The 23,922-nt window shown below is 43.1% G+C and overlaps 1 long non-coding RNA gene across 2 annotated transcripts in view; it reads right to left on the bottom strand.

Moving 5' to 3' along the window:
* Positions 1-2,065: 2,065 nt before the first annotated feature.
* The window catches only part of LOC143269424 (uncharacterized), a 40,643-nt gene continuing 18,786 nt past the window's right edge, over positions 2,066-23,922 (bottom strand). Inside the window, exons 2-4 of one of the 2 annotated variants that reach the window (XR_013045846.1) lie at positions 9,176-9,677; positions 8,553-8,692; positions 2,066-3,326 (exon numbers count right to left, since the gene is read on the bottom strand). This is a non-coding gene — a long non-coding RNA (uncharacterized LOC143269424). Of the gene's footprint in view, positions 8,693-9,175; positions 9,678-23,922 lie in introns of both variants that reach the window. The other variant, XR_013045845.1, reaches the window with a different exon arrangement.

Raw genomic sequence — 23,922 nt, 5'->3', positions numbered from 1 at the left:
GTTGGTGCACATGCGTCCTCTAGGGGGCAGTGTTGTGTAGTGGAGATGTGGTCTGGATGCTGGTTGCTGAGGATCATAATATCCTTCACCTCTAGCTGTGTGACCTTGAAAACTGTTGTAAATCTCTCTGTCTCTGTCTCTCTGTCTGTCTCTGTCTCTGTCTGTCTGTCTGTCTGTCTCTCTCTCTCTCCCCAATTGAAAAGTAGGAACGGTAATATTACCTACAGGGTAGTTCCTATCTTTCCAGTGTAAATACCTGGTCACTTAAATCCATCAAACAAGACTTGAGAAATAAGTGTGTTACCAGAATAGCTTATTGAAAAGTTGGCAAAGAATTGTATAAATTATAAAATTATTTGTATTTCATCAAATTTGGTTTAAAGCTTCTATTATATGGTTTTTCTTAAGGAAAAACAAAATTTAAAAGAGGTTTTTGTTAAATTTTTCAAATAATTGGTTTTTTGAGACAGGGTTTTTCGTGTAGCTCTGGCTGTCTTGGAACTCGATCTGTAGACCAGGCTGGCCTCGAACTCAGAGATCTGCCTGCCTCTGCCTCTGGAGTGCTGGGATTAAAGACATGTGCCACCACCACCCAGCATATCCTTTCTTTTTCTGTTTGATTTTAGTTTTTGTTGCTGTTATTGCTGCTCTGGATTTTGTTTTCTCCCCCCCCCCTTTATTCTTTGTTTTTGTTTGTTGGTTGTTGTTTTCAGGGTCTCCTCCAACCCAGATTCATCTCAGATTTGCTGTGCAGCTAAGGAGGGCCAGGAACATCCGATTCCTATCTCCTCCCTGAGGGTTGGGATTAATAACGTGCACCACCAAACCCAGCTTTACACAGTGCTGGGCCAAACTCGAGCACTGTGCATGCTCCATGTACATCGTACACGCTGGGCGAGCATTTTGCCAACTGAGCTCTACCTGGCCTTTTGTTGTTGTTGTTTTGGTTTGAGAAAAGTTTGCACTGTGAAGCCTAGGCTAACTTTAAAATCTTATTATCTCAGACGACTGAATTTTGGGGCTGCAGGTACATGCCACGATACAGCTTACATAATGGTCTTCATTTCACACGGACTCAATGTTTTAATAGGACACGCATTTTGAGAAACTATTCTGAGGCTTCAAGTTTCTAAGCACCTTTCCTGTTTCCTTAAGATCGAGTCCTTCCCTTTAAAATCTCTGTCATTTTCCTATCATCCTTTTCCTCATTGTGGACGGGGTGACGACTGTCCAACTATCAGTTGTCAGTGGCTTTACAGATAATCTCAGTGGTTTTTCTCTATTACTTTCGCCAACTCCATGAAACCCAGAAATGATGGCAAATCCCCCCCTTTGTAACCCACTTTCCATTGTTCAGGCTTCTGCGGCCTCTGACAGTCAACCAGGCCATGCTCAGCAGAGTGTCTGCTTGCTGGCCAGGGTAGAAACCAGAGCGAGATGGTGAGAGGTTTAAGCAAGGGTTGCTTTTAGTGAACAGCCAGCCCATTACGATACATTTTGCTCCTGACACCTCTTGGAAGATGAACACTCAGAGAGCAAAGGCCTTCTTCCTCCTGAAATGGTTGAAGTCATGCCATGTACTCAGCTTAGTGCTGGGTGAACAGCGTACACTTTAGTTGCCAATCACTGTCCTCATTGTTTACATAAAAAGACCCACATGGTCACAAAAGGCACTGAATTGTGGTATTGACGATATTGAAAGCACCGGAACATGTGGGGATAGATAAGAAAACAGCATTGTGTCTATTTATGCTTACATATAAATATGTACCATTCACTCTCTATAGCCATAAGTTCTGGGCTCACAAATTCAACACTATATAGAAAATCTTTAAAAAAAAAAAAAAAAAAAAAAAGAAAGAAAGAAATCATCTGAGCTGAGAGGGGTGATGTACGCTTTTGATTCCTGCACCCAGAAAACAGAAGCAGGTGAATCTCTGTGAATCTGAGGCCAGACTGGCCTATATAGTGAGTTCCAGACTAGGCAAGATTACAAAGTGAGATTCCCCATTTTTCCCATCCTTCTCTCTCTCTCTCCCTCTCTCTCTCTCTCTCTCTCTCTCTCTCTCTCTCTCTCTCTATATATATATATATATATATATATATATATATATATATTTATTATATTTACTGTATTGACATGTCATTTTTCCCCAAACAATAAACTTAACAACTATTTATGTAACATTTATATTGGGTTAGAGATTATGTATGATCTAGACATGTGTCAAGGTACATGGTAGGATAAATCATTTTACATCAATATCAATGAATAGACTATACTACTTTACATCAATATCAATGGATATACTATATCATTTTATATCAATGGGTAATGGACACAGGCTAAGAGGAATATTTCCCTCAAATCAGTTCCCCCTTTCCTCCAATTACAGCCACAACTAGAGAATAAATTAATTGATTTCTCTTCAGTCTACTCCTTACTTTTGACTTATCTTCTTTCAACAACTCTATTCCCATCGAGCCTCATGATTACAAATATGCAGTTTATCTGTCTCTTGTCATTAGAATCTGTGTCCCAGCATCCATAGAACACACAAAGTTTGTTCCAGCACCAATAACAGGGTCTGTCACTTCGCAGGTGTTCAATAAGCATTTGTTTGTGAATACATGGTATGGTGGTTTGGATGAGAATGGCCCCCATAGGCTCACCTATTTGAATGCTTGGTTCCCAGCCAGTGGAACTGTTTAGGAAGGATTAGGAGGTGTGGCCTCATGGGAGTGGGTGTGGCCTTGTTGGAGGAGGTGTGTGACTAGGCGTGAGGCTTTGAGGTTTCAATAGCCCACACCAGCCCAGTTTTGCTTTCTCTCTACCTGTTGCCTGTGGATCAGGGTGTAAAGTGCTCAGCTGCTGCTCCAGCACCATGCCTGTCTGCTTCCCACCATGATGGCCGTGAACTCCACTACCTTGTGGAACCAGCAGCCCCTTGTCAAATGCTTTATTTTATAAGAATTGCCCTTTTCATCGTCTTTCTTCACAATAGTAGAATAGTAACTAATACACATAGTAAATCAAAGACTCTGTTAGTGTCCAAAGGCTATCACAATGGTTCTGTGGTCAGGGATCCTCATTCACTCTGCCTGACAGACTCTGTTGTGAATAAGAAAGACAGTCTGGGAAGCCATGCAAATCTTAAGGAACACAGTGCAGGATTCTCAGAAGCTCCAGGAAGAATGGCAGGCTGAGGCAGTCAGGCAAACTCAGTCTTCTGGGTTCTTAGACAAAGCCCCATTCTGATTCAGTAGACAAGGAATCAAAGCTGGTACTCCCAAAGGGCAAAGGAAGGAAGCCGGAATTCTCCCTGCTATGAAGGAAAAAGTTTGTGCTTGAATCCTGGTGTGGCTCCCTAGGGTGAAGACATTGGTGCCCTATGGCATTAATTGGGCCTGTATCTCAGGAAAATGGCCTCCAACGTTCAGGGCCCTGAAATGCATTTGTGTGACTGCAGAGTGAGGCTGAATCAGCATTCCCCAGCCTCCAGACCTGCACTCACTCGGGAACCACTGGCCACACGTGGCTGATGAGTCCTTGGAGTGGTGCTAGGACCACATTTTTAAATGAGAAGACCAAAACAACATGTAGAAAAGGCAGAACAAACACGCAACGCATCCCTTAAATACTTCGGTAATGACTAATTTTTAAATAATGGTAGTTTTATCTACTGGGCTAAATAAAATATATCATCCGAATGAGGATAGTAGGGGAAGCAGATTTGAGGCAGAGGCTATGTGTGGACTGCAGTACCTTTGTTCAGTTTTGCTACAAAAACCTAAAACTGCTTTGAAAGAAAGAATGTTTAAGTCAACCATTGTAGAACATACTTATAATGGCAGCATTCTGGGACAGAGGCAGGAAGATCATGAGCTCCAGGCCAGCCTGAACTACATTGCTAGTTTGAGGCCAACCTGGGCTATATAATGAGAACCTGCCTAAGAAACCAAAAAACAAAAAAAGAAGGCTGTTTATAAATAAATTAATTAAATCAATAAATAAAATTTATATACATATTAAGTTCACTTGTTCTTTCTTTTGTTTTACCTTTTTACCTGTAGTTGCTAGAACCTTGAAATTTGCATATGCAACTAAAGATATGCCAAGCCAGGCATGATGACTCACCCTTGTAATCCTAGTACTCAAGGGTCAGAGTCAGGAGGATTGCCATGAGCTCCAGGTCAGCTTGGGCTATAGTATGAGATCCTGTCCAAAAAAGAAAACTGATTGTGGTGGTTTGAATAGGTATGGCCGGCATAGACTCATGTGTTTGAATGCCTGGCCCACAGGGAGTGGCACTACTAGCAGGTGTGGTCTTATTGGAGGAGGTGTGGCCTTGTTGGAGGAGGTGTGGCCTTGATGGAGGAAGTCTGTCCCTGTAGAGGCAAGCTTTGAGGTCTCAGATGCTCAAGCTAGGCCCAGTGTGCCACACAGTTGCTTCTGCTGCCTACAGATCAAGATGTAGAAACCTCTCAGCTCCTTCTCCAGCACCATGTCTGCCTGCACACCATCATGAAGATAATGAACTAAACCTCTGAAACTGTAAGCTAGCCCTAATTAAATGTTTTCCTTTATAAGAGTTGCCATGGCCATGGTGTCTCTTCACAGCAATAGAACCCGTAATTAAAATACTGAGGGTGGGTGGCATATTTCTATTTAATAAATTCTCATTTCTCCTCCATTTTTCTGATCAAATACCTCCATCTCATCCCACACTTTAGCAATCCCCACCCCATGTCATCCATGCTTATTATCCAAGTGTGTATGCCAAGCCTGCTCAGAGTACGTAGTGCACAGAACCCTGTTCAATTGGCATTTTCTAAATGCACTTAGCCAGGGCACCTATTTCCCACTGAACACAAACTCGTATCTTTCATTTGGGGGAAGACATCTTGGAAAACATGGCTCTAGATGGTCTGCAGCATTCAGATTCCATTGATTTATCACACGATTCTAAGGATATGGAAAGAAATCTTGAGTGGGCATGTGAGACACTTGTTGAGACAAGGCGAGTTTGAGGGAGAAGTTACATTTCCCTGATGGCTCCTGGGAGAAGCCACAGCTAGGTAGAAGCTGATAAGCAATGGAGTGTGGAGTTGGAGAGGGAAGATGGGTTTGGGTTCGGTTTCTCAACAGAAGTGTACCCTGATTTTTCCACCGCTTGGGTTGCCTTAGAGCAGTGGTTCTCAACCTTCCTAATGCTGCCTTGAATACAATTCCTCATGTTGTAGAGACGCACAGTCATAACATTATTTTCATTGAGACTTCCTAACTGTAATTTCCCTACTGTTGTGAATCATAATGCAGATGTTTGATATGCAGATGGTCTTGAGCAGGTGACTCCCCCCCACCCAAGGGGTCATGAACCACAGGTTGAGAACCTCTGTCTCGAGGAACCAGCTTCCCAGGAACATCCAAGTCTTGGCTACAGGATAAAGATACAGCGCCCTCAAAATAAACTCAAAACTCTAGGAAGAAGCATTGAGTTACCATGACTAGACAGCTACAGATTTCAAAGTTAGGAGACCGTAAGACCTAAGGATAAGTCAAACCCAGCAAGAGCTGGGCCACCACGCAGGGCTTCCCCTCTCACCCAGATGGCTCCAGGGAGCAGCTGAGGAGAACCCCCTCAGCGTTTATCTCTCCAGATAAAGCACGAAGCCACAGCTCACCACCTCTGATGGCTTCTGACAGAAGTTCCTATGTGGATGATAAGAGAGCTATTTCTGATGCTCAGCACTTCAGATGCCCTGCCGGATGTGGTGTTCTAAGTGGTTCAGATGTGAGTGAAAGTTTCTCCTAGAAAAAAAACTCAAAATTTCTCCTGTTGTCTGCAAACTTCTTCATAGCTACTGAGGCTGGGCTTAGCGGTGATGCTCTCCATAAACACCAAGCATGTATTCTGGGTTATATGTATTTTTCAGAGCTAGATATTGATACCGGGCCTTCTTGCAGGCTAGACAAGCGCCCTACCGCTCAGAGCTAAATAACGTTTTTGATAGCTCTATTAAGGTATAACTTATACACAATAAAATTCACCAATTTGAAGTGTGAGTGATCACAAACCTGTTTTGGAAAATTTCTACCACCCTACCTTTCACCCCCAAGTTTTGGGGGGCTCCTTTTCAGTTAATTATCATTCTTAACTACGACTCCCAGAACTACCAATCTGATTGTTTTCCTGGTGGCTTTTTATCGTGTGTGTGTGTGTGTGTGTGTGTGTGTGTGTGTAGATGTGTGTATGCAGTGTGTGTATGTGTATATATATAGTCTTCATATAAGATTTCATGTTAATGGAGGAATACAATGTACTATGAGGTGTTTTGTGTCTGGCAATCTTTTGCTTACCATGATGTTTTTTTTTTTTTAATGGTTTTTCGGGATGGAGTTTCTCTGTGTAGCTTTGCACCTATCCTAGAACTCACTTTGTAGACCAGGCTGGCCTCGAACTCACAGAGATCCACCTGCCTCTGCCTCCCAAGTGCTGGGATTAAAGACGTGCACCACCACCGCCCGGCACCATGATGTTTTTAAGATTCCTCTGGGTCATAGGTCAGGACTCAGCTCCTTTTAATTGTAAACATTCCAATGCTCCTCACCAGTCTCTTTTTATCTATACATCAGTTGTTGGGCAATTGGATTGACTCAGTTCAGTACTCATAATATAATGACACTATAAATATGTACATATCTTTAGTTGACATATATTTTTGTTTATCTAGGGTAATACCCTGTAATATAATTAATTACTGGGTCATATGATAAGTGTATGTTTAACCTTCCAAGAACTTCATTTTCAAAATGGCTGTACTGCTTTTGCATTCCCAGCGGCAGTAAATCAGACTTCCGGTTCGCACCACAGTCTCCACCCTTGTTGTCAGGCTTTTTAGTCTTAGCTGTGCTAGTGTGGGTTTTACAGCATCTGAGCATCAACTTGAATTTCCCATCATGCTAAGCATCTCTCCAGGCATGTGCTTTTTGACTGTAGATGCTCTCTTGCGAAGTGCTTATGAAAATATTATCGGGGGGATGGGGGTGTGGAGAGTTGGCTCAGCAGTCGAGAGCACTGGTTGCTCTTCCAGAGGACCCAGGTTCAATTCCCACCACCCACATGGCAGCTCACAACTGTCTGTAACTCAGGAGCTGACACCCTCACACAGACATACATGCAAAATAACAATGCACGTAAAATTAAAAAAAAAAATATTTTCCTCACCATACTACACTATTGGATTGTTACCCTTTTATTGAGTTGAGAGATATATTTATGTTATCTAAATATGAGTCCTTTGTCAATTATATACCACACAATTATTTCCTCTTGGTTAATGGCTTGCTTTTTAATCTTCTCAATTACATTTTTGACAAGCTAATGTTTTTAAACTTTATGAAGTCTATTTTTCTTTTTTTGTGTGTTTGTTTATTTGTTTTTTTTGTTTGTTTTGATTGTTTTTTGAGACAGGATCACACTCTGTAGCCCAGGATAGGCTGGGATTTATTATGTAGAGCAGGCTAGCCTCAAACATCTAGTGACCTTCCTACATCTGCCTCCTAAGTGCTAAAATTATATTCATGCACCACACTATCTAGCTTTGTAAAGTTTTAAAATAAATGTCTTTTTTAAGTCTCATGTTTCTGTGTTCTAAATAAGAAATTTCAGACAACCCAACATCCCAAGGATCATCCTCGCATACATTATTCTAGAATCTTTACGATACTAGCTTTCAGATTTAGCTCTAGGATCTGTTTTTGAATTGAATTTTCAATACATCGTGAGGAAAAGGTCGAGGCACCTTCCTTAATATAGATATCTAGTTACATATCAAAGTCTGTACTTTTGATCACCACAGTTTATCATGACTCAATTGGCCACAGAGATAGGAGTCTCTTTCTGAACTCTAAACTCTGTCACGTAGATCTACACGCCTATCTTTATGACTGCCACATTGTCAAGCGATTACAGCTTTTACAGTAAGCCTGAAGATCAGGGTGTGCTGGTCCACACCTTTGTTCTTTTAGAAAGTCGTTCTTTGCCTGGGCTGCGTTTTAAAGGACGCTTTAGTGTCTGGGAGGGCTAATCCTGTGCCAGTTTCATAGCACAAAATGTGTAGACACCTAGACAGACGCTCCCGACTTCATACCGTGAGGCTGGGCTCTCTCTCTGTGGTCACCGCTCATTTCCCTATGGTCATATCAGCTCATGAGAGCAGAGGCCACATGGTCTCTTCACCTCTCAGCCCCAAGCGCGATCAGGCTTCTGGTAGGTTTTCTTTCAACAGTTACCTAGTCCACAAAGGGAGTAACCAGGTCCAAGAGACACGCGGTGGCTTATCTCTAATACCAAAGTCGAGAGCAGGCTGCGTCTGAGAACTTCAGTTTCTAAATGTCTCTATTTTATCTTTTTTCACAACACATCCGAAAGCAGTAGACAGAAGGAAGGAAAAGCAAGGGTGGAGAGGAATGGAGGTAGGAAACAGATAAGAGCCCTTCTGGAAAGTTCTCTGAAAGGCTCTTGTTTCGAAACCACTCAGCCCATTACCTGTAGCTTCCAACTTCGGAACACGCACAACTTGCACATGTCTGTTCTTTGTGCAGAATGCCGAGGGATACCAGTGATTCGCGGGCCCCAAACTACAACCTTGGCAGGGGACGATCTTTCTTTTCCTTCCTGACACAGTGCTAAAAAAACAAAATAAAGGACAGATGCGCAAGCCAGAACGGATCCAGAGGTCGGGAGACGACAATGCCGGCAGAACTGGCCAGGAATCACAGTGCCTCCAATTCCCAACATCACTAGGGACCAACGGTCGGCAATTTTCCCCCTCGCAACCGAATTTAGGAAAGGCCCTTATCTTTAGGAAAACAGAGAGTAGACATTCTGGAGAAGTGGATGTCGGGGGGGGGGGGGGGCGGGAGGAGATAACCTGGTATGAATCCGAGAGGAGAATACTTAGAGAGAAAGATAAGGAACGCATGAGTAAAGACAGAGGTGGCTTCGGTGTGCAACCCCCTAATTCATGCGGCATGCAATCTTCCTAAATAGTGGTTGCAGGATGTAAATGCGCATTTGGAGGGCCGGGCACTGTCAATAAGCCCATCGGCCAAATTGTCCCTTCAAGTAATTACATGTCCCTCCTATTGAAATGAATGGGTGTCACTTACAGGTAACGGGGAAGACGTGGTCCCAGGAGCTTACAAGGTGCTCTGAAGATTGACTTAGAAACAGTGACTAAGGGAGATTTCTACCAGAAACAGCCATCGATCAGGAGAGAATGGGATCGGTATGTCATAGCCAAGGAAACGCTTGCTTAGGGGGGATTTCACGAGTGCAACCTGGTAGTCACTTCAGAGGCAAATCCAAGATGAGACATGGCCCTGCCTCAACTTGTTCTCAAGCCTGCAGGTGAAGGGCTGGGGCAGCATCCCTGTGCGTGGCTCATTCCCTTGGTTCTCAGCTTGAGGCCATTTTCTCTGGATGAGATTAGGTTGCCTGGGAAGATGCACATTATCTGTCATCTTTTGTCACTTGCCCATCGCTTGTTTCCAGCTTCAAGAACAGAGGGGGACCACGTCTGCTTAGCCTGCCAGGCGGTGGGTTTCTTGGGAAGAACATGAGCCCCAATGGCTGCAGTCTGTGTCCAAATCGTCCACTCTCTGTGTGATCCTGGGGAAAAACAAACAAAAAACACATTAGTCCTCCCATCTGAAGGACAGAAACAATAATTTTGTAATCCTCACCTCCTAGCACTGTTCTGAGGTATGATTAAATGACACCCAGTCACTCAATGGCCCAATGTGCATTAAGACTTCAGTAACAAAATAAAATACAGCAAATAAATAGGTGGATCTTTTAAATGAGTAAGGAAGGATAACAGTGGTGTTCTCTGGCTTCAAAGACAACAAAACAGTGGTCATAAGTGTTACTGAGGGCTTACTTTGGGCCAGGCACTATGATGGATGAACATTACTCAGTGCTTTTGGGAGATGGGGTTATTAAAGTGTTAATAACAGCCTGACCATTCCAGCTCTTCTCTGTGAGCAGGACATTATTCATTAGAAAAGTCAGGTTATCAGGACAGCCCTTACCTTGGTGACAAGTGAGTCACTGGACAAATCAGTCTTGGAATAAATAAGTGACAAGCTCCAACAATAGACCAAAAGACAATGCAAGGATTTAGTGGATCAAGGAAGCCCACAAGAGATCAAGAGGACCCAGAGACTCCAGACAGTGCAGAGTGGTTGCCTCCCACAGGCTGGAGTAAGTGGGAGAAATGGTGTTTCCAGGGTGTAGTGAGTCAAGGGAATCCCAGCCACCCTGGGCTTGAATGATGAATCATAGCCAAATCGTGGTGAGGCAGAAGCAGCAAGATTTCCTAAACTATTCCCCTCTCATTGGTTGATTTCCTGTTGCTACCTTGTAATGGCTCCACGCAACAAGAATCTGGAGACGGTGGAGCCCAGGGGATGCTGCCCAGAGTCATTTTTGTCTGGAGTAGAGAACAATATACAAGGGCAAAAGACAAACCATCTGGCTGGAAGGATCACAGAATAATGTGAATAGGTGCACAGAACCACTGCCCATTATGCCTACTGGATAATGTTAGGAAATGAACAGTGTTGACCGTTAAACTGAGCAACACTCACAGAACTATTGTGATGTGGTGGGGATGCTGTGAATGTGTTGCTTTGATTTGGTGGATAAGTAAAACACTGATTGGCCAGTAGCCAGGCAGGAAGTATAGTATAGGCAGGACAAGAAGAGAAGAGAATTCTGGGAAGAGGAAGGCTGAGTCAGGAGTCGCCAGCCAGACACAGAGGAAGCGAGATGTAAAAGTACTGGTAAGTCACAAGCCACGTGGCGAATTATAGATTAATAGAAATGGGTTAATTTAAGATATAAGAACTAGATAGCAAGAAGCCTGCTACAGCCATACAGTTTATAAGTAATATAAATCTCTGTGTGTTTACTTGGGTCTGAGTGGCTGGGGGCCCAGGCAGGACTGGAGAAAACTCCAGCTACAGTGATTTTAAAGATGAAGGCAGACTTTTTGTTTTATTCTACAACTGATGAAGACACCAACAGTCAGGCTCATTGGTTCACTGGGGCCCATCATTTCTTCTCAGACTTCACTGAGATCCCACACTTGCAAATGATGCCATGTTTTTATTCTGTTGAATTTAAGAATCCTGGCTTTGTTAATGAACCCAGATCATCCTCACCTGCCGCTCTATCCCCTTTCATTTTTCTAGGCTAACAATCATCTGATTAAGACTGGGGCTTTGCCAGGCAGTGGTGGCATAGACCTTTAATCTCATCACTAGAGAGGCAGAAGCAGGCAGATCTCTGTGAGTTCGAGGCCAGCCTGGTCTACAGAGCGAGTTCCAGGACAGGCACCAAAGCTACACAGAGAAACCCTGTCTTGAAAAAAAAAGAAAGAAAGAAAAGACTGGGGGCCTTTTCTGTTTGCCCAAACAGAACATTCTTCTGAAAGATAGAAAAATTTATTATCATTATTTATGATATATTTTTATTTTACAAAAATAAAGTTATTTTTATTTTTATAAAAATAAAACAAAAAACAATTCTAATTTAACTTTATTGTTGTTGTTTTGAAACAGGAGAACACACTGGTAGCTCAGGCTTGCCTCAGACTCACCACGCGTAACAGTGGATGACTTTAAACTCCTAATTCTGCTATCTCCCCCTCCCCAGTGCTGAGGTGACAAAGCTGTACCCCCATGCCTAGCCCTCTAAACCGTTCTAAAGTTTACAACGTGGTGGCGCTTAGTGCAGGCACACTCCTGTGCAAGTATCACTGGTATCTAACTCCCTAAACTCTCCACCATCCTACATGGAAACGATACCCATTAAACAAGAGCTCTCCATTTCTTCCTTCCACAAGCCCTACACCACCATCCCACCATTCTGCCTTTCCTTCTGCGTGGAGCTGGCTGCTCCAAGACCCTCGCAGACACGGAATTACACAGAACTTGCCTTTGCGGCTGGCTTGTTTCACTTAGCTTAGTGTTCCCAAGCATCATCCGTGGTGCGGCCTGAGTCCTTCCTTCCAGAAGGTTGAATGTATTCCACGGGGTCACACACCCACCCTGTTTTAAATCTATTCAAGTGTCAACCCTTGGCTGTTATCAATAATGCTGGTCTAAACACGGGTGTCCAAATACTTGTTTCAGTCTCAGTTTTCAATTCTTTGGGAGTTATACCCAGAAGTGAAATTGTTGGGTTATGTGGTAATTACCTTTATCTGTTTTGGGAAGCCATCATAGTGTGGCTACATTTTACACCTGTCAACACTGTGCTGGGTTTCTAATGGGCCCACAGCCTCACCTTTACTTACCTCAGGTTTTTTTTTTATTGTTGTCCATATTTGCTTTTGTTGATAGCCATAGTAGTGTGTATAAACTCATATATTGCTGTGGTTTTGATCCTTATTTCCTTAATGTTTAGTGTTGCCAAGCATGGCTTGAGTGACTTATGGCCCTCTGTGCATTTTCTCTGCAGATATGTGAGTATGAGTTCGTTGCCAATTTGAAAATCAGGATGTCAGAGGCTTTGCCATGGAGTTCTAGGGACTGTGTACACAGTCTTTCATCTCCCCACCTTACTGTTCTTTCTCTTGGCAACCTGAGGATCAAACGCCCCTTCTCACTTTTCTGTGTTGTTCTGCCCTACTGGGGGGCACCAGCAAGCAGCCAGAAGGACTCTCTTAGTGCAGAAATGACGACCCTAAACATTTTTTAAATGCTTTGTTTTTGCATTTATTATAGGTATGTATATTGTGTAAATGTGTCCTGTGGGCAGGGGCCGACCCTGAGAGGCCAGCAGAGGGCGTTAGATCCCCTGGAACTGGAGTTACCCGCATTGTGAGCTGCCTAACATGGGTGCTGGGAACCGAAGTGGGGTCTTCCGGAAGGGTAGCAAAGCACTCGTAACCACTGAGACATCTCTCTAGTCCTCTAAACATTTTTTTTTTTTATTTAGGGGGGAAAATACCTAAAAAGTCCGGAGACAAGCATCCCGGCTCCGGGTGTAGGCAACTCTAGCCCTGCTGGCTCAGATTCAGGTTGTGGGGTCCCTTATTATGACAAGGTGACATCCTTCCATTCATGTTTATATTCCACCCCACAAGCGAGTGCCAGGCAAAAGACAGGTTCCGTTTCCCTTAGAGTTCCCAGAAAAGGCCCAGCATGTTCTTCTGTGTTAACATTGATCAAAGGTTGGGTATGGGCTGTACAATGGTATTCTCAGCACTTGAGAAGTTGAGACAGAAGGATCAGGAGTTCAAGGCCAGCCAAGACAACACACCCCTGAAACAGTGAGACACTATCTTAAACAAAACAATAAATCCTTCACAGCATCATTAAGGCCAATGGCTAAGAAAACATCCCTGGGGAATTTGAAGGGCTTGACTTGATGAGTGTTGTCAATATTGACATTGGCCATCATTTTGATTTATTCCTTCTATAGTTAACTTGCTCCCCTTATAGCAGGAGGAAATGCTTAAGCTGATGGTGCATTGCTCAGGGACTGTATTCTGAGTCCCCTTACTCATAAGATTCATGGCACTAGTGGATTAGAAAGAAAAGGCCATAGAAATAATTAAGGAAAAAAAAATTGGTGTAGATGACTGTTCAATGTGATCTTTCAAAGCAAACAAACCAATTTCGTTAATCACCAAATTCTGCCTGTTTTATGAAAATATAGAAATGGGATAGAACATGAAGATGAATGATCCAAGTCTGTGTCCTAACCCTCCACCTGCCCACTGTGTGCCCTGGACATGGTCCTTGACCTGGGTGTCTGATCCAAGACAAGTATAGAGGGGAGACAGCAAGCATCAGCTAGACTGAAGAGCAGGATGCGGTATTGCATTTGCAGGTAGTATGTGGGGAAAGGAAGGAGGGCACGATTCCAGGACTAACTGTGAGTCTTCCTTAGCTCACATAGGAATGGAAATCACTCACAAGCGATATTTCAATTATTAGTAGCAAGAAAGTGTTAGCATTATACCTCACAGTGGATCATCTCAACCACAACAGGAGAAACTGATCCAGAGCAATGGCTTTCTGGATGCTTTGAAACATCCGAGGCAGGACAAGAGATCCTATAGTTTACATATTTCACCCAATTCTACTTTCCAACTTTAAAATCCATTCATGGGTTGCAAAAGTAAACATTTGAAAATACTGCCTAAATCAAATAAGAATGATAAAAATGAGCCATGATCGATTCAAGATAAAATATGTGATATACAGATGTGGGTGATTTGTGCATGCCTGTGTGATAATGAAGGCACTACTTCCTAAATATCCCACATACATACTTCCTATATACAACTGTTTGCTGCATTCCATATGAGCAAGCTATCTTAGTGGGTAACTTAGCTACTTTTCTATTGCCATAAACAAAACGCTCTGACCAAGGCAACTCATAAAAGAAAGCATTCCATTTGGGGCTTGCTTGCAGTTTTAGAGGGTGATTCTCTGACCATCATGGTGGGAAATATGGCCGCCGTGGGCAGATGCTGGAGAAGCATGAGGCAGAGAGAGGGAGAAGCTGGAAAATGGCCCTGTCTTTAAAAAAAAAAAAAAAAAAAAAAGGACAGCTTCTAAGGAACAATACCCAAGATTGTATGCTGCCCCCCTACACACATGTACAGTGAAATGAGGAATCATAAACAGATCTTGAAAGAACATATAGAATACGAGAACTCAGTAAGTGCTATGAGGGACCAAATATTTGAGATCAAAGCCATGTGTGTGATTGACTTCATGACAGAGAATACAATGCTCTTGTGTAGTGTCAATAGTAAATGCAGTCCTTCCAACCCTGTGGCCTTAAGATTTCCTTCACTGTAACTAAAGCCCAGTGACCTTTATCAGAGTTGTACACACACACACACACACACACACACACACACACACACACACACACACACACACACACCGCCGCCATAAAGAGCTGAGTCTGAGCTTCCATCTTATTTGGCTACAGTGCGGATAAGCACAGACAATAACTCTACAATCTGTTCTTGCTTCAAGCGTGTGTGCACCAATAACACAAAGTTTCCTGAAGGAGCTGTAAAACACTGTGCCATGAGAGTCAATCCAACCGTTTAGATCTCCTCACGCTGCCTACAAAAATAGCTGCCATAAAAGAAAATCGGATGCGGTGAATAATTCACACAAGTGCCCTGGTGTGGGCGGGAGTTGGGTGCTATTTGCTTTGATACTGCGAAACCTGCAGCTAGAATATAGACTTCTTCTGCCTAGAATGTCAGCCTGAGCATTTTAAGCCACTGACAGTTGCAGAGCGAATGGGAATGTTCTGGTCATGTAGCTGTGGCACTAAGGGGCACCAGGAGTCGTGGTAGTTTCTAATTAATGACTTATTTCTGTCAGTATATGTCATCTTTGTTTTGGGGGGTTGTTTTTGTTTGTTTGTTTGTTTGTTTTTAACCCCCTATGTGGGTTGTAAACAGATTGTGATGTCTGAGATGACGCAGAAGCTGAAGAATAACTTCAAATCTCCTTTCGGAATAATATTCCAGTTCTCCCTTTACCCCAAAGTGCTTGTCCTGAGCATTTAACCTCGACACCTATGACATCATCTATTTTCAGAGGATCTGGAGGGCTGGAGGCGCCAAAGAAAGAGGGTAGAAACAGGCAAGCGAGAATATTAACCGTATCTTTTTCTTTGTTGTGTTCTGTGATGGTCTAACATGCTGGGGGTCTTCCGAACATGGAAGAAGAAACTCTTCCCTGAACTAGTGAATTTCTGTGAGTGTGCAATGTGTAGAAACCACCTAATTTCAAGCTCACATCACCACATGCATTTCGTCTAACCCTCAGACACTAATCAATATTGACTGTGCCCTGCATCACCCCAGGGCCAAGTGTGGGGCAGGGTGGGCAGGCTCTGCCTCTGCAGCCCAAAGCTCCCCAGAAATTCTTAGCCAGCCAATGCTGAACTGTTCAACGGCTCACTCCGCCCTGCTACTCCCTGCCCCATAGAAAAAGAAAACAGCTGTGGTTTATGACTTCCCTCATTCTTTTCTGGCTCCTGACAAAATCCGTGTGGCCCAGAATGACGGGCATTCCTCCTCTTCTCAGAAAATATAAGTAATAAATTCTTCTTCCAATAACATTAGCTTCTCCATGTTGCCACTCAGTCACTTCCGTAGGTTTCAAGTCTGGTTCAGAGGCAACCCATTTCATCAGAACATCCTAAGCGACCCATCTGTAGCTGAGGATGAGAACCAGACATTCCATATATGAGCCTTCTTATTGCCACACAGCATAATGGTACACGTGGAAGCATACTCTTGGGTTGACATTTAGTTGTTTTTTTTTTTTTTTTTTTGGTTTTTCAAGACAGGGTTTCTCTGTGTAGCTTTGCGCCTTTCCTGGAACTCACTTGGTAGCCCAGGCGGGCCTCAAACTCACAGAGATCCACCTGCCTCTGCCTCCGGAGTGCTGGGATTAAAGGCGTGCGCCACCACTGCCTGCTGGGCTGGAGGAATAGCTCAGCCGTTAAAGGCTAGGCTCCCAACCAGAAATATAAGAGTTGGGTTGACATTTATAGGGACACCAACATCTAGAAGTGTGTGCCCTGCCGAGGAGGGCGGGAACACAAACCTATAAAGGACGTGAACAGCAGAGCCCTTTCTTGGAGGGCTCTTCCAATTGCTCAGGCGACACATGGATGACAATTGCATTGAAATTGATGTACAGACTGCCCAACTGTGGCCGCTGTCGTAAAATCCTCTTCACTGGACCCTTATGACCGTGAGTACCGTTATCATCCCACTTCAGAGAAAATTTAGAGGTGAAAGACAATGGGCCAAGGTCATAGAGTGTATACAGACTCCACGAAGTCTAAATCCACACTCCACTACTTGCTCTAGACCATCTGTCAAAGTGGAACGAGGCAATTTCTCTCCCACGACCCAGAATCCAAGAGTACAGTTCCCTCTGCAAACAATGTGTCCATCGGAAAAACCTCAACTCCTAATTGGCACCTCCTATTGGCTGGCAGATGGGGCCGCATTCCTTCCAAACCAAACATATTTTGGGGTAGGTTTTTAGAAGGTTCCAGTCCAGAAAACATTGGGAAATAGGCAGCCCTCTTAGAGTCCAGAGATTGCTTTTCCTAGAATTCAGTGTTCTCAGGACTTCTGTTAATGACCCAGGTCACTCTATCTTCAATATTCTCTGGTCACTCTGTCTTCACTGTTCTCTGTGGTCTGTGTTTAGGGCTATATTATTTCTCTGTGTTTCTAAACACACCAGAATTTTCATTCCAATGGACTTGTTTCAGATTCCAGCTGCACAGCTGTGTAAGCTATGGCCTTGAGCCCCGATTTCCTCATCCAGAAGATGGCTATTGTAACTCTGACTTTCTCAGCTGTGAGTGTGTGTGTGCACGTGCATGCGTGCGTGCGTGCGTGCATGCATGCGCATGGGCACACGTGCAGGTGCACTTCTGTGTGGGTTTGTAAACATGTTCCTTCATGTTGATGCTGGAAGACAGTCCTGAGTGTCATCCTCAAGAATGCCATCCAACTCTCTTTGAAGCAGTCTGCCATTGATTGGGAGCTTATCCATGGTCTGGAGTGGTTCACCAGGGGGACATGAAGGGTCCTCCTGTTTCCTCTTCCCCAGCCCTAGTACTATAAATGTACACCATCACACTGGGGATTTTTAAGTGGATTCTGGGTCAAACTCGGTTCCTCAAGCTTGCAAGGAATGAGATTTATTCTCCCCACCCCCTAGTTAGAAAAAAAAGAAGATAAAAATAAGTCCACTGTGCTGCGCTAAGACCAATTATTAACATGATTAATGTGCTACAATGATGGTTGAGCCGTGAGCAATGGCCCTCTGATTTCCATATATGCAGTTTGGAGAAGAATCACCAGTAGCTCGTGGAGCTGTAGAAGAGGCAGGTACATTATGGACCTGCGTCCAAATAGGGCTTGATGAACCAGCCATGAAGTTAATGCTGGCCGAGCACATCTGAGGATTCAAGGGCTATACAGGAAGTCTGTGGAAACTAGATGATGGAGTAAATGAAATCTAAACAAATCTAGTAAAGGAACGTCAGGAGTACAACCCAGAGTTTCTCCAAATGTTTGCAACTTTTCATGTCATAGAATTCTAGAAAGAGAGTTTAAAAAAAAAATCAAGCATTGATATTGTTCTCAAGTCCATCCTACTTTGGGGCCAGATGTCCTTGACTGTGTCAATCAGCCTCAGGTGTCAGTTTCATCCCCTAGAAGAAGAGGGTGTTGGACCAGATGATCTCCGCGACCTCTTCCTGTCCAGCCACTCCACAAGTCAAGGACACCATTGTCCCTCCCCTTGTACTCTGGAGATACTGTTGCCACAATAATTAACGCTGCCCCCAAGTAACATCACGTAGCAAAGTCCAGTCACGCACAGGAATTCTAAGCAGTGTGAGTGTGAATTCTAATCCCTCTTTGTTCGTACTGTCCTTGAATAACCTTGGGCAGGGCACCTAACTTCAACTCATTCCCTCCGATACCTCATGACACACAAAAAGTTCCCTGGCCTACCAATTTCCAACTGCCCTCCAAGTGCCCGTACATTTCTGCCACCCACAGAAAATCATAAAATTAGGCTTTTTCTTTGAATAATTCTCGGTTACAGAGTTTTCACTTCAAACTTGGAAGCCCTCTTTTTTTTTTTTTTCAAATTATAACCACTCTTTAAGGAAGGCCAAATTTAAGTGAAGCTTTAAATAGCTATCGTACCTACAGCAAAGTCAAGGACTATGAGGAAGGCTGATAACTCACTGTATAACGGAACTGCCGTACTTTCAGTAGGTTGCAACAAAAAGTAGAAACTGCATATTTCACCAAGTATTTTTGAGTGGATGTATTTTCTAGTCATATAATTCCTGCCCTGAATTAAACAAAAAACGTTTAATATTTTTGTTAAATAATAATAAAGTGAAAGTAGTGTAAATAGTATGTGTTTAACATTACAGTGAGGGATTTACATAGCATACCTATTAATACTCATTCAATGGCTTAAATAATAGGTGTTTCCTATCTCATGTAACTATTGGCCAATGAGTGGCTTTTTTTGAGTTGATTGAATGAGCACCATGTAGTGGTTTGAGAAATGTCTTCCTATAGGCTCTGTATTTAAACACCGGGTTCCCAGGTGATGGCCCTGTTTGAGAAAGAAGCTGAACTTCAAGGAGATGGAGCCTTGCTGGAGGAAGTATGCTACTAGGAGAGGGCTTAGAGAGCTTAAATTCCCATGCCACTTCCTCACTTCCTCTGCTTCCTGTTTGCCTTGGAAGGCATGACCACTCAGCATCCCACTCGGGCCAAGACGCCTGCCAATGGCTGCCGCGTTTCCCCGCCATGATTGACTCTAATCTCTCTGGAGTCACAAGCCCGAACAAACCTTCTTCTACACGTTGCCTTGGTCATGGACTTTTATCCCAGCAACAGAAAAGTAACTAATATACACCATAATAACATGATGGGGAATCCACCCTCCATCTCCGCCATGCTCAGGGTAAGGCCGACATCTCCACTTGAACTTGCATAATGGCGGCATGATTCGGGGTGTACACAGACATTCTGACAGCTAGCAGGGCAGTCCTCCCCCATGACCCTTCCCACAGGTTCGGAAATGTTGACCCAAAAGGTCACCCTACAGGTTCCCCTGAACGTTTCCTTTCTAGGATCAAATCCAGTGTGGATATATAAGTTAGTTCATAACAAGGAGAATGAGGCCGCAAGGATCACCTCAGACCCATCATAACTGACCCCTGCTTCACCTTCCTGGGACATTTGGAATGTAACCACCCCAGCAAAATAGAACTGGTTTCCACCGGATGCTCCTGCTGTGCTAGGAAATGGTGGCTGGATACGCAACCAAAACGGTGGACTAAAAATATCACTATTTTAGTAAATATCCTCTGAAGAATTATTGTCTTTATCTTGAAGAGACCTCGGTCCAGGGACATTAAATGATTTGCCTTTGTGCCACAGCTGGAAATTGGAAAAAAATCTAAGCTAATAACCATCAAATAGACAGCTCTGAAATGCCAATGTGTATAAGAAGCATTACAGAGTTCCATTAAAAAGTGGATTATCAGACTCCGCAACCAGAGATTCTGACTCAATAGCCTTTCTTCTCTCTTCTTCTCTCCTCTCTTCTCATTTCTTCTCCCATATAATCATTCTGCCTCTACCTCCCAAATAAGGAGATAACAGGTGTGCAACACCACCTTATCCTTCATTTGATAGTCTTACTTAGTTTAGACACGAGTAGTCTATAATCTATATCTTGACCCAATAGGGCTGGATCTCATTTGGATAGAAATCTGATTTAAAACAAAACGAAGCTAATTTTCTGGGCATCCCAGACTCACTGTTTATAAAAGCAAGGTATTATTCCAAGCACCCCCGAGGGAACATCTCATCATAGTCCCTCTGTAGCTTTTAGACCTCAGCCTCATCTACTGTCTACTGGGTGCTCCCTCACAGAAGAAGGATGAAGAAAACACATTTAAATGAAGAGAGTGAAGTCAGGAGAAACCTTACAGGTTTCCTAAGTAACCATCAAAGAGTATTAGAAGATTTATGGTTGAAGACAGTCAACTGTTTGGAGTAGGGGAGAAATCAATCACAAGCCTCCAAATATTGATAGGCATCATGAGTAATGGATGCCCAGAAGTAACACAGCTGTTCAGAAACTATGTTGCATTACAAGTGAGAACAGACTAAAAATGTACACTGTGTAGCCATATGATGCTCTCAGCCTCACAAAGCATTCTGAATTTACTCAGTCAGATCCTGGCAGACCCCATGTCTCTCATCAATGTTGCAGCAGAGGACCCTGTATGAAATGAAACATTGTGTTGATGTCTCTTAAGATATGGCAGGATCCCTCTTTTCAGCCATACCCTCTGCAAACAGACTTGAGTTCGTTTTTCACTCACGTCCTTTCTACTGAACTCTTAGAGTGCTATTTTTCATGCATTTAGTCCCCATGTTTTCCAAATCAATAGGATATGTCTGACCCTGAGTCGCCACAGCATCTGACTCATAAGCCATGTTCACCACAGGTGCTTAGTACAAACTTGGAAAATAAAAACGATGATCTAGAACAGTAAGTAAGCACATTCAAATGATAACACTGACCGCCCAAGGCAGAAGTAGCTTTTTGGACATTGGTCCTGTTTTTACCACCCTTTTAAAAAGCACTTTTCGAAATCACGTTTGTCACAGAGTACTCACATGGACCTTTGCACTTAAACTTTGTGGCAAAACTATTTCTCAATACCCATGTGTTTTCCTTATTTTTTTTTACCCCACAGTCCCTAACAAATCATGTGGATGGTACTCGGGCATAGTCTCGCATACCAGAATCTGAACAATCCCCCACATACCCAAGATACTACCAAAAAGCTTCATTTCTGTCTTGGGTAGAAGAGGAGCCCCAGCTAAGAGTCAGGGGCAAAGCCATGGCTGAAAAGGGAGGCAGGGACATTGTTGAGAAACTTGTTTCCAGCAGCCTCCGTATCTCTTATGTTGATGAAAACTGGCAAATCATTAACACAGGAGATGAAGGATTTCTTTCTTCTCTCTGTTGTTTTTAATTTCTTTCTTAATTTTTTTTTTTACATTTATTTATTTACTCTGTGTGAGCACGGGAATGTTCAATGACCCTCATGTCATTGGAGGTCAGAGGACAGCTTCCGGCCGGTTCTCTCCTTCCACCATGCAGGGTTTGAGGCTCCAACTCAGAACTTTCATTTTGGTTGCAAGTGTCTAATCCAGCAGTTCTCAATGTGTGGGTCAAAGCCCCTTTGGGGATCACATAGCAGGTATTTACATCATGATTCATAACAGTAGCAAAATTGCAATTATGAAGTAGCAACAAAATAACTTTGTGGTTATGAGGAACTGTATTAAAGGGTCTCAGCCTTAGGAAGGTTGAGAAACACTGGTAACTCTCTGAGCTGACTCTCTGCTCACCTGTCACAGTTTAATTTTAAAGCTCTGCCAATCGCATGTTGCTGGGGCTCTTCAGAACTATACCCTTCCCCTCACCCCTTTCAATCCTGATGCTTTTCACCACTTTCTCCCCTCCAGGCATAAACACCTTCTGCACTGCCCCTGATTCCCACCCTGGCAATAGATAGCATCACGCTTCATTCTGTGGAATGAAATCTCTCTGACTCACCGTGTGGCCAAAGACATAAACCCTAACTTCTCTTCATTACAAAAGTAAAACCCGGAAAACCCGCTCCAGCTCTTCTTCCAAACACGGTCAGAAGCGTTATTTAACAAAGACACCTTCTCACACGTTCTCACACGTTAGATCCTGCTGGGGATCTAACGGGCTGGAAATGGAACAACTAATAGTCTGTAGGAATAAGGACAGTCATTCAAAGAGACAGCAGCAGTTATCCCTGGGCAAATAACAAAAAAAACAAAAAATTTTCCCATGTGCTCACTCACTACGTTAGAAATATAACAGGAATTCCATATTACTGAAAATAATTTTGATTTAAATTTTATTTATTCAAATAGCTATAAAGAGTTCTCAAAATGGGTGTGATCTTTGATTTTGCAATTTCACTTCCAAGGATTTATTCCTAATTAATGTACCAATGCACACCTACTTGAAACGTTGTTATAGGTTTAAATGTTGTATAATGCAAATTATCAAACATACACATATGTGAGAAGAAAATGATCAGCCACCAGGTACCCACACCTAGCTTTGTTGATGAACATTTTTCCCAGTTCTTTCTTCGTTTACTTCCCGTTATTTTTTCACCTTTTTTTTTTTTTCATTAAAACAGCCTAAAATAAATGTTGTCTTGGCATTCAACTCAGAAGTACCTCAGTTTAAACCTCTGGGGGAAAGGATTTTTTTTTCTGCTTCTATTCAGATTTATGGTGAAATTCAGGAATGATTTTTTTTAATTAGTATTACATGAATGCCGTTCACTTAGACATCCAAATGAGCAGCAATTCCTTTGTGTAGGGGCATGGTGGTGTGGGGTGTGCATCTTGTGTGTGGAAACCAGAAGAAAGGACGGGGTGTCCTGCTTTCTTACTCTCCACCCTGTTCCCCTGAGGCAGGCTATGTTACTAAACCTGGGGTTCTGGCCAGCAAACCCCGGCTGTCTTCCTGTCTCTGTCTCCCACAGTACTATGGTGGGTGCTGAGGATCGGAACTCAATGCCTCATGCTTCTGCAGCAAGAGCTCTTATCAGCGGAACCATTTCCCCAGTACATCAATGATTCCTTAATATCATCCAAATACATATTCACGTGTAATCTTAGAGTGCTAAAAAAAAAAAGTCTTCTTATAAGTTGTTCACATATGGATCCAAAAGTTCTACAGGCCAGATTCATCAATATTTTTTCCATGAGTATTTATCTTGTCTCCAAAATATGGAACCATTTCTCTCCTATGTGTTATTCCATTTATTGTCGAAGGAATCAAGACATTGAATGCCGTAGATATTTATTACTCATGCTTTGGATTTGGTAGGTTATGCTCACGTTATTCAATCAATGTTCCTTCACCCCCCGAAACTAGTGTTTGGAGCTAATGCCTCAGCTGAATTCGGAATCTTGTTTCATTCTGATTACTACTCTTGGGCTTAGTAATATGATTACTTCATAGGACTCTGTGTATTTCCTGTTACATCACATCAGAAAATACACTAGACCTGTTCACTCCACTCTCAGTGATGTTTCCACCGATGGATGAACTGTATTTTTTTTTCACCCTAACCTTCTGCTTTAGGTTGCTTTCTATTGCTGTGATAACCACCATGACCACATTTGCAGAGGACTTCCCTCCATTTCCCTTGGTGATGGACTGGT

Source organism: Peromyscus maniculatus, chromosome 18 (genome assembly GCF_049852395.1).
Source record: "Peromyscus maniculatus bairdii isolate BWxNUB_F1_BW_parent chromosome 18, HU_Pman_BW_mat_3.1, whole genome shotgun sequence".
NCBI lineage: Eukaryota > Metazoa > Chordata > Mammalia > Rodentia > Cricetidae > Peromyscus > Peromyscus maniculatus.
The sequence above is the reverse complement of the archived record's forward strand: the minus strand, read 5'-3'. Positions and strand labels throughout refer to the sequence as shown.